Raw genomic sequence first — 9506 nt, forward strand, 5'->3', positions numbered from 1 at the left:
TAGCTGCAGCCTCAGACTCTCATGCAGAAGTCTCCTGCCTCTTTCGTTCAATTGTCCCCTCCTCAAGCCATGCATAGCAAGGGCTGTGCAGTGCAGACATAAGGACTATTGCAGAGGAATAGCTAGAATTTCTCCCTGTTCTGTTTATCTCCAGTCACTGTTTGAAGTGATTTCTCCATCACATGCTCCTAGTGAGTAAAAGTAAGAGTCCTATTGGGATAAAGTATGTGTAACACTCTTTTAGGAAACTATAAACTAGGGACAGTTCAACAGCCTGGGAAAGGAGATATAAAGTTATTTTAATTCTTAAATTCCTTAGAGGGTGAGGCACTCAGATACGAGTGTGATGAGAGCCATACATGTACATGGAGAGGGAGCGCAAGAGGAGGAAAGGAGTGATTAATGCAGCCAGCCTATGCTGCTTGCTGGAAGATGAAACTGAACCCACAAAACCAATATTTTGACAGAAACATTCCACTCCAACTATGGTAACTTTCAAGTTAAAGATACCAAGAGGCACTATTAACCCTGGTTTCAAACTACTGTGACAGAAACTGTCACCACTAGCTAAGGATGGCTGCTGCTCCTTGTGCAAGTGACCAGAGATGACCAGGCCTAGCACTGTCTCCCAGACATACTGGCTGCCACCAGCCTTACAAGTTGGTAGCATAACAGAAGGCATGAAGAGAGATTAGCATAGCTGATGTTGCTTTTGGCTATTTAAAGAAGATGGAAATTTCCAGAAAAGTCAGACAGCTGCATCTCTAGGAAGACCGTGTATTTTCATGCTTTGTTTTTTGGGGGATGTCTGTGAGTCTGCAAACACGATTAGTAGGCAGATCAAACTGCAGCATAAAAAACCCTGAGACACGTTTCACAGTGTGGACATTTCTCCTCAGGAGCTCTTTGTGACTCACTGTTCCTGTCAAGGAGGATAATGTGCCTCTAAATTTCCCCAGACAGAAAATGTATCACACTGTCAGCTGCATTAGGGAATGACAAACACAGCCTGGTGGTGGTACTGCCAGACACCTCTTGGATGCTTGCAGCAAGCACAGGTGCAGAAGTTACCTGCCTCAGTGACAGCAGAGTAAAAGGACTTGGCCAGCTCGAGGACACACTTAGACAAGTTCAGCATCTTGTAAAAGCATTCATTAATCTCTGTAAAATGAGCCTCCCTGGCTCCTGGGAGGAGGACACGTTGAGGTGCAATCTGGGTGACCTGGTTATAAAACTGACATAGGAGCAATGTTTGGCCTCTGAGCAACAACTGATGAATGAAGGGGCCTCCCAGCAGCCCACTACATGCAGCTGGCACAGCCCATGCAGCTACTGGGGGCTTCTTGGTTCCGGGTGGCCAGGCCATGCCAAAACAGGGCACAGGCTGCAGAGTGCTCATGTTCCAGTGAAGGAACTGACAGCTCACTCTGATTTTAGGAACCACCCTGGAAGAAGCTGTGTAATGGGTGTTTCAGCCTGCAAAGGGTTGGCTGGAGACACCTATGTGGCTAACAGAGGTATCCATAGACTACTACTGCCTCTTTGTGAGGAACAGAGTTGGAATCACATCCAGAAATTGTGTTTATCTTTCTAGAACTGGTATTCCCAAGTCACATGATACCCGTGTTTCGTACTTCAGGTTCCTGGCAAGCTAGGACCTGGTAGAGAACGATGCCATTTCTTGTACTGGAGACTTTTGGGACACTCCACACCAGTGGTTGCAGAGCTGGACTGGTGAATCTGAAATGAACTCAGGTAAAATCAGCAGGGATTTCCATCTCCCATCCTCACTGGTTACTCTGGGAGCTGTTACACTGTGTTTTATCAAAGTTGAAACTGATGTTACCAGTCCACTATGAGATTTCAGGTCCTTTGCAGTTTGATTTCTTTTCCTTTTTAAAGTCCTTCTTAAAATCCCTTTTTCAAAAAGGAGGAAAAGCTATATATAAGCATATATACTAAAGCAATTGCTATCACCTTTGACTTGTCTATATATCTTTAGCTATTCAGTGATGTATTCTTTTAATAGATCTGAAAGAAATGGATGATGGGCACAGAGTGAATACATCCAGCCAGACTCTAAAAAAGGATTAGAAGTAAAAAAATGTCACGTATAAGGAAACTGCTTTTGATCTAAGACAAAGGTCTGAACCAAACGGGGATGATAGTCTGGCCTACCTGTCTGCACTGGGCTTGTTCTGCTCTAGCCCTCCTGATGCGAAGCAGATGTCCAGCAGCACACCTCCCAGATAACCGCTGCAGGAGCTACAGGGCTCCAGCCAGATTTGATGTGAGTGCATTGCAAGAGTAATATGGAAAGTCTTTGAAATCTCAGTCTTTCTGGATTCCTTCAGAGTCCCTTTCTTCACACAATAAACAAAGGCAAACACTGTAAAAAAGATTTAATGGAACAAAGGTATCCATCTGCTCCTACATCTCTACAAATCCACATTTGGTAAAGTGAGATTAAGCAGTTGGCCAGACAAGGTAGCCAATGCATCAACAAACATAACTGCAGCATAAATAAAGAGAACAAAGGCAGTTTATGACAAACCTACTGATTTTTCAAAATCCCAGAAATTCCCTCCAGAAACCTGAAGGTCCTTTCATTCTAGCTGCATTCTTTCTGACCCTGCAAGTGACTTAGTACCCAACATTTGCCCTTCCCAGACAATTAGATTGGATGTGAGACTGAAATTAAAACCCCAAAACAAACTACAGACAGTTGAATTCTTCTCAAAGTGATTTTTCTATTGTGAAAATCATAAATGTTTTTGCTAAAAAAAATAAAAAAAATAAAAAGATGTTCAGGTAACCATTTTTTCCCAAAGTTATGGTCTCAATAAATCTTCATCTATCACAAGACAGCAGATAAAACAACAGAGCTGGCAATATCAAGATGTCAAATTAAATCAAATCCAGGAAGCAGGGCTGCAGGTGGGTCCTTTGAGGGTCTCCATGATGGGATCACTCTGCTTGCTATTCAGGACATTCCTTACATGAAGAGAATTAAAGGGAAGGAACTGCTGTAAACACCACCAGAACCCATAACTCCAAATCTCTCACCAATCTCAGCCAGGGTGCTGCAGAGCAATAGGAGAAATTTTCTCTTCCTCTGGATTTCATCAAAGCTGCATTGGGCCCATCAGATCTCTGCATAGATAGAGTGAGACAGGTTTAGAAACAGTCATCTGTCCAAAAAGGATGGGGAAAAAAAGTACAATTAATTCGCTGGTGCTTATAGCATGATTTAGTCCATTGCTAGTGAGGCTCTTGGGAAGAGATACCTACTACTCAAGCAGGAGGCCAAGCCAGTACTGCTGAGGCAAGAAACTTCCCCATCTGCTCATCACACGCTCCATCCCTGTTACAGCTGTGGTTTCTCCAGCAGCAGGGCTTACTTTCCTCTGGGGGGGGGGTTAATATCAGGTGGTTGCTGAGCACCAGCCATCACAAGCAGATCAAAGTCCACCTCTGTGAGGCTTTTCTCTTACCCACTGAAGTGAACAGATGGGGGGCTGTGGACAATCCAGAAACAAAGCATTTTACAGGATTCTTGGTGGCTTGTGACTTGAATGGATTAGGTGACTATATGTCATTGTCTCTTTGGCTCACGGTTTCTCAGTCTTGATTCCTGGGACATTGTTTTGATCACTGTTGGAAACATACAATCCTCCAATCCATACTTCATCACTTAGCCTTGGTGTGGAGTCTGAAGTAGCAAGGTTTGCCTTCAAGGCCATCAAAATGTTAAATCCTAAATGTACTCACAGTCTGGCTGTGCACTTCTGTCCCTGAGGGCAGATCCAGAATGCCCTCACAAAGGACATTAATATTCCTGGAAAGAGATGTTGTGGACAGTGACTGGATCAGGTGGGCAACACCTTCATAATTGAAAGGACTTTAAAAATTCATGATCAGTTAATCAGGTGGCAACTCATTAGCAGGCAACTGATTTTTGAGATGCTGCCTGTCTAGCCCTCAGAAATCAATTCCCCAGGGTACCAGCAAGGATGAGGTATGCTTAGTACTCCTGAAGTCAGTCCCCTGAGCACTCTAAGGGTCAGCACCCAAAGACATTTCAAATTTAGGGCCTGTGGAACTGAGTTTGAACTCCTTCACAAAACTCTGTCTCCAAAACATTGGTAGAAAAGCTTTGCTGAATGTAAGTCAGATCTTTATGGAAGCCCTTGTGGTCACCCCCGTTGCTTTACTGAGCACATATTGTTACTAATTTTGAGAAATGGCATCTCCCTATGTTCTTCCCCTAATCTAAGAATAGAAATTTTCCAGAGAAATAGCTTTATTGCCCACTGGCCTTGATGCCAAGATGAAACTGTCTCTTCTCAAGATGGAGGGTTTCCCAGTTCATTAAAAAAAAAAACCAAAAAACAAAAAACACAAAAAACATGCATTTGACAACTTCACAGTAACTTATTTTGAGTGCAAAATAAAATAGGGGAATTTTTGTGGTTCGATTTGCATTTCTTCACTTCTATATGGTAATTACATATTAAAAAAAAGTCAATTAAAAACAAACTTTGGCAAGACATTAGTCAAAATATGTGCCTGAATTTTTTAGAGGCTTGAGGGGGCATTCCTTTGACATTTGCTTTTTTAAGGCACTTTTTAAAAAATACAGCACTTCAAAAGCATCTGCTTTGTTTTCACAGAGCATTTTCCATAAGCAGAGTCAATGTCAGATGTACAAACGTGGATGTGCCCAAATGATCATAACTGTTGGTAATAGGTTAGCTAATAGTTTGCACAATGCCTTCTCAAGAGTGGTGGAGCCTGGTTAGTGCTCAGTTCATAAGCAATAATTAAGAAGTTGAGCCTTACCAGTAACGTATGCTCCCATCCAGTACAGCATGCCAGGCAATGAATTAGCATTGGTACCATGAAAGAAGAACCAGCAACCATATACAGCATTCTAGGTTTTACAGACTTCCACACCTATTTCTGCAAGTGCTGTTGGGTACTGATCTGGTCACATACCTTCTCTGTATCTCATCTTCCTCATTCACAGAGTGTGGATAATTCTCTCTTCAAGTGCTGCCTGGTATAACAAAGCCAAGTGCACCCAAAGCGCAGAAAATCATTGCAAGAAGGGTGTTGTTCATTGTTATACATAAAATTGCCTGATTAGCTCATGCTGTTGTGTAAAAAAGGAAAGCAGAGTGAGATCTCATTAAGTTCTTTTTTGTTATAGCAAGAAATTGTTTAAAACAATCTGAAGATTTAGATGAGCTATTGCAGGAGTGGGTGGCATCCAGCCTGCCATGCTCCACTTCTGTCCTGTGGGCTCTGCTCTGCCAGAGGGCAGCAGCTCTGTCCCCACTCAATTCCCTGCTCCCACCAGCAGGCACCTTCCAGCCCCACACCTGCCTCAGGGACCACTCAGTGCTGGGCCATGACAGTTCCTCCTGCAAGGGAAAATGCAGCCTCTGAGAGCAAAACCATCTGCTCTAATAAACACCCTGCAGCAAAGCTAGGCAAGCGAGTGGTCTCCCGGGGACTGGGAGCACGAGTGCAATACACAGTCATCACAAGAGGCAATTAAGAAATCTGCTCACAAGAGAAGTGAGGGTAAACATGCTATTGTGTGCTACCCACTATTTATTGCAGGGATTCTGAATTTAGAAGATAAATAAACAGGCAGGCCGTGAGCAGTAAGGAAGGAGTTGCAAATTCGCATCCAGTCGTTCCATGTTTAGTTCATCAGGGCTGGATTAGCAGAAGGAGGCAGTCACTAGGAGGTGCCAGGAAGAATGTGCCAGGTCAAATGTGCCCGGCCATGTTCTTTTTGCCGATGTCTCCATCATGTGTAGGATGAGCTGAGGGCTGGGGGCACAGCCAAAGAGCATAGGCCTTCCCACCCAGACCTGCCACCAAGTTGCTCCCAGTCATGACTGGTCTGAGATTTTCACTTACAATCATCAGCATTTTTGTTCATCAATGCTGTTGGTGATCAATTATGGTTTTGGTGCATTTCAGCCAAAAGCTGGCATATAATTAGACATCTGTGCTAACAGAATCAGGTGTAGTGATTATCAAATATTAAAATTAACTATCAAATATAATTTGCACAGTAACATCTTCCAGTCACTAACATCTTCCAGTCACTAGCTGCACTAGATCAGCAACCTGAGGCGTTTGCAGAAATTAGGGTGAAAGGAGGATGATGAGGGTAAGAAGAACAACATTATTTATGATCCGATATTCTGACATCCCAGTAATCAAAAGAGGAATACAATTTCAACATCCAATCACAGATATTAACACTCAAAGGGACACACCACTTTAAAGAAGATAAACAAATAAAGATGTAGTTGCCCAGAGCAATTTGGGCACGTCTTCATTACATTAAAGCTCAGAGGAGTTAAGGAAGTATTTTTGTAGCAGTGCTCATGAAGAATGTGTCATAGAGCTGGAGGGAAGATTTTTCCATTCAGTTCTCTGCCACTCTGGTGGTGAGCACCAGAAGACCTCATTTTTTTCCTAAATGTGTTTTTGGTTTGCTTGTTCTGAAGGCAGTTCTATGGGAACAGTGCACTTTTCCAGGTGGTTTTTAGGAGGCTGCATTTCTCTCCCTGGTTGGAGAGTCTGTGGTCTCTTAGGACACAGGACCTGTCACAGTCTACAAGAGGTCAGGGCCTTTTTACCCAGATCCTGTGTCCAACAGTCCCCTCCACAGACTGCTTGGGAGGGATCCTCATGGAGGATCCTGCTTATTGCCCCTTAAACTCTCTTAGAACATAGCCATGGAATGAGGCTTTCCAACTTCTTCAGAATTCCCTGTTTCTTTAAAGTATTTACTTTCACCTTTTGGCAGAGTTTTGCAGGCTATGAGTCCATTTTGGGGTGAAAGCACTTTAGTTTTTGCTTTGTACTAGTCAGTTCATCACTCATGTAGGAACAGATGCTGAACTAGGGAAAAGGCAGTTTAAAGCTCATCCAGACGAAAAACCTTCTTTTAAAAATGCAGTTTTTTCAGGTCTTGTCAGCAGCTCTAGACATCACCAGAGCACACTGAAAAGCAATTTGTGACAACTGCGTTCAGCAATTTCAGTCTGGATTGTGCCACAAAGAGCTTAAACTGGAAGAGCATTAAAAGGTTAAAAGGCCAAAGCTGCACAGAGCAAGTTCTCCCCAGGGATGCAATATTAGGTGGTTGCATGGTCCTGGAGATAGAGGGAGGTTAAGAGATGACTGCAGATATACTGCTGAGCCATTGTGTAGCCTAGCAAATCACTCTCCCTCTGCAGTCCCAACTGCACAAGGAAGATGCTGAATATCAAGAATGACCAGCACATTACATAGCTGAGCAACTTCACCTTAACTGAACAACATAACAGGCTTTCCATGGAAATGGGCACATGGCTGAACTAGATGATCTTTAAGGTTCCTTCCAACCCAAGCCAGTCTGTGATTCCGTGCTGAGGACAGCACAAGCATACAGAGCCAGGAACCAACAGTTAAACACTGGGGGCCAAACTCTCATCACAGCTGAGTGGAAAAACACAAAGTCCATTCACTTTGCCGGATGCTAGGGGGATGTGTCAGAATTCAGCCCTGAATAGCCATGCAGAAAATGGGAAGCAGGAGGTGCAGGGCCAGGCAGGGTGGTGGGAAGGAGCTCCATCCCCAGCCCCTTCCTTCCTTGCACACCCACTGTACTTCCCTCCATCCCCTGCAAAGACCTTTGGGTGCATGCCAGGACTACATTCACTGCCCATCAGCCTTGTCTTCATTACCAAAGCACACTGCATGGATCCGGGTGCTTCCTTTGGTGTCCCCTGCTCTCTGTCCCATCTGACCTGGAGGGGAAACAAAGTGCTGCCCAGTATTGGGATGGTGATGGGAAATTTCATGACTGTAACCCCATGAAGTTATTGTATACTCTTTGCCTTTTTCTTGTCCTTCTGCCACAACGTAAGCTTTCTTCAAAATGGATTTAGTAAACTAGGCTATGATCTTAATGTATAACATTTAACTAAACTACTTCAACTGAAGTTCCACTGCTACAGTTCTGAACAGAGTTGCTCTTCTACATTGTTCAAAATCAAAGCCAGTTCTTTTCTCTGGCATACAGGAACTAGAAAATGAAGTGTTCAATAAATAGGAAACAAAAAAAAACAAACCTTTTCCATTACTGTCCAAGCTAAAAAAAACACAAACTCAACACCCATAAAAAAAAATAAAAAAGAACATCCTCCTAACATACTCCAACAGAGGAAAAGAGGCTTGATTTTAAAATCTTGTTGATTTTAAAAGTATAATTTTAATAATTTACTTAAATATATGAGCTTTGGTTGTAAGATTTTTATCCATACCATACAACTGAACACAATGTGATCCCTATCACTCACCTCTAGGTTACTGTAATGCTATAATGGGATAATAATAGCAGGGTGGCAAAGTCTTTGGATAGAGCAAAAGAGAACAAGCCCAAATGCAGCAACCATAAATGCAGAAGCAAAGGAAAAATGCTGCTTACCTTTAGAAGGCCTCAGATATACAGAGATCTCCAGAAAATACCTTTACCTCCCCCCTGCCAACCCTTTAATGAGATCTGGGAAGGAGTGGATCCTGGCTCCACCCCTTCCAGACACACCAGTGTGCTGCATGCACCTGAGCACCCCTGGGTTGGCCTTGCCTTCCCACCAGGTGTTCAATCACTGTTTCAGGCTGTGATTTAGCATTTCCACTACACTGACATAGAACTGCACTGTAACAAACAGAAAACAAGCAAAGAAACCTGGCATGGACTTGGAGTTTTTCTTCTCTGAGGTGAAATTCTGTTCCACCTGTGGAGTTTTATTTCATGCCATGCATGCTAAAATCATCACTTGCTTACCAACAGGTATAGTTGAGAAATAAAGAGCAAAGGGTAATATCAATATAAGCCTTTGTCACCAGTCCACCAACTGTCAGTGGCAAACAGCAAGAAAAGCCCTGCATGAGAAGCTGCAAAGACTGCAGCACTACTTCTTTTCCCAGAGATAATTTTCTCCACATGCTGTTTACCCACTGATTTTTCCAAACCACATCTTGGCTAGAAGATAGGTGATGACAGGTCACGGGAGAAGCAGAAGAATTTTGCAGCTTGTCTTGGCTGTACCAAGTATGCCCTCACACTTGGAACAAATCAAATGCTTTGTACCATTAGCAAGCTGTGGTCAGTCCAGGAGGCCTTTCCTCCCTGGCAGGGACTGTAGAGATGCACCAGGACTATAGATAATAGAGAGCTAATGGCTTAGTCCAGCAGGCTGACAGTCACAGGGAGAAAACAAAGCATGGGCTTGCTTTATAGGGACAGATAGGCAAGTGTTGGGTGGCAAGGGACAGGGATGTTCTAGTTGACCAGTATGTATCATATATATAATCTTCCTTTACTTTCTGATTGAAAGTTGCCCCGAAGGAACAAGATTGTCCTCATATTTCTCCAATTGTCAGTGTAATTCGCAAACTTCTCCAGCAAATTTCCTGTTCTACATGACACC

The 9506-nt window shown here is 43.3% G+C and overlaps 1 long non-coding RNA gene across 1 annotated transcript; it reads right to left on the reverse strand.

Annotated features, from left to right (window-relative positions):
- Positions 1 to 2320: 2320 nt before the first annotated feature.
- Positions 2321 to 7822, reverse strand: LOC140250685 (uncharacterized). The gene is made up of 3 exons (XR_011903236.1): positions 7758 to 7822; positions 3067 to 3153; positions 2321 to 2389 (listed from the first exon to the last, which is right to left on the reverse strand). It is a non-coding gene; the product is annotated as an uncharacterized lncRNA (long non-coding RNA).
- Positions 7823 to 9506: the final 1684 nt, after the last annotated feature.

This window comes from Excalfactoria chinensis, chromosome 3 (assembly GCF_039878825.1).
Source record: "Excalfactoria chinensis isolate bCotChi1 chromosome 3, bCotChi1.hap2, whole genome shotgun sequence".
NCBI lineage: Eukaryota > Metazoa > Chordata > Aves > Galliformes > Phasianidae > Excalfactoria > Excalfactoria chinensis.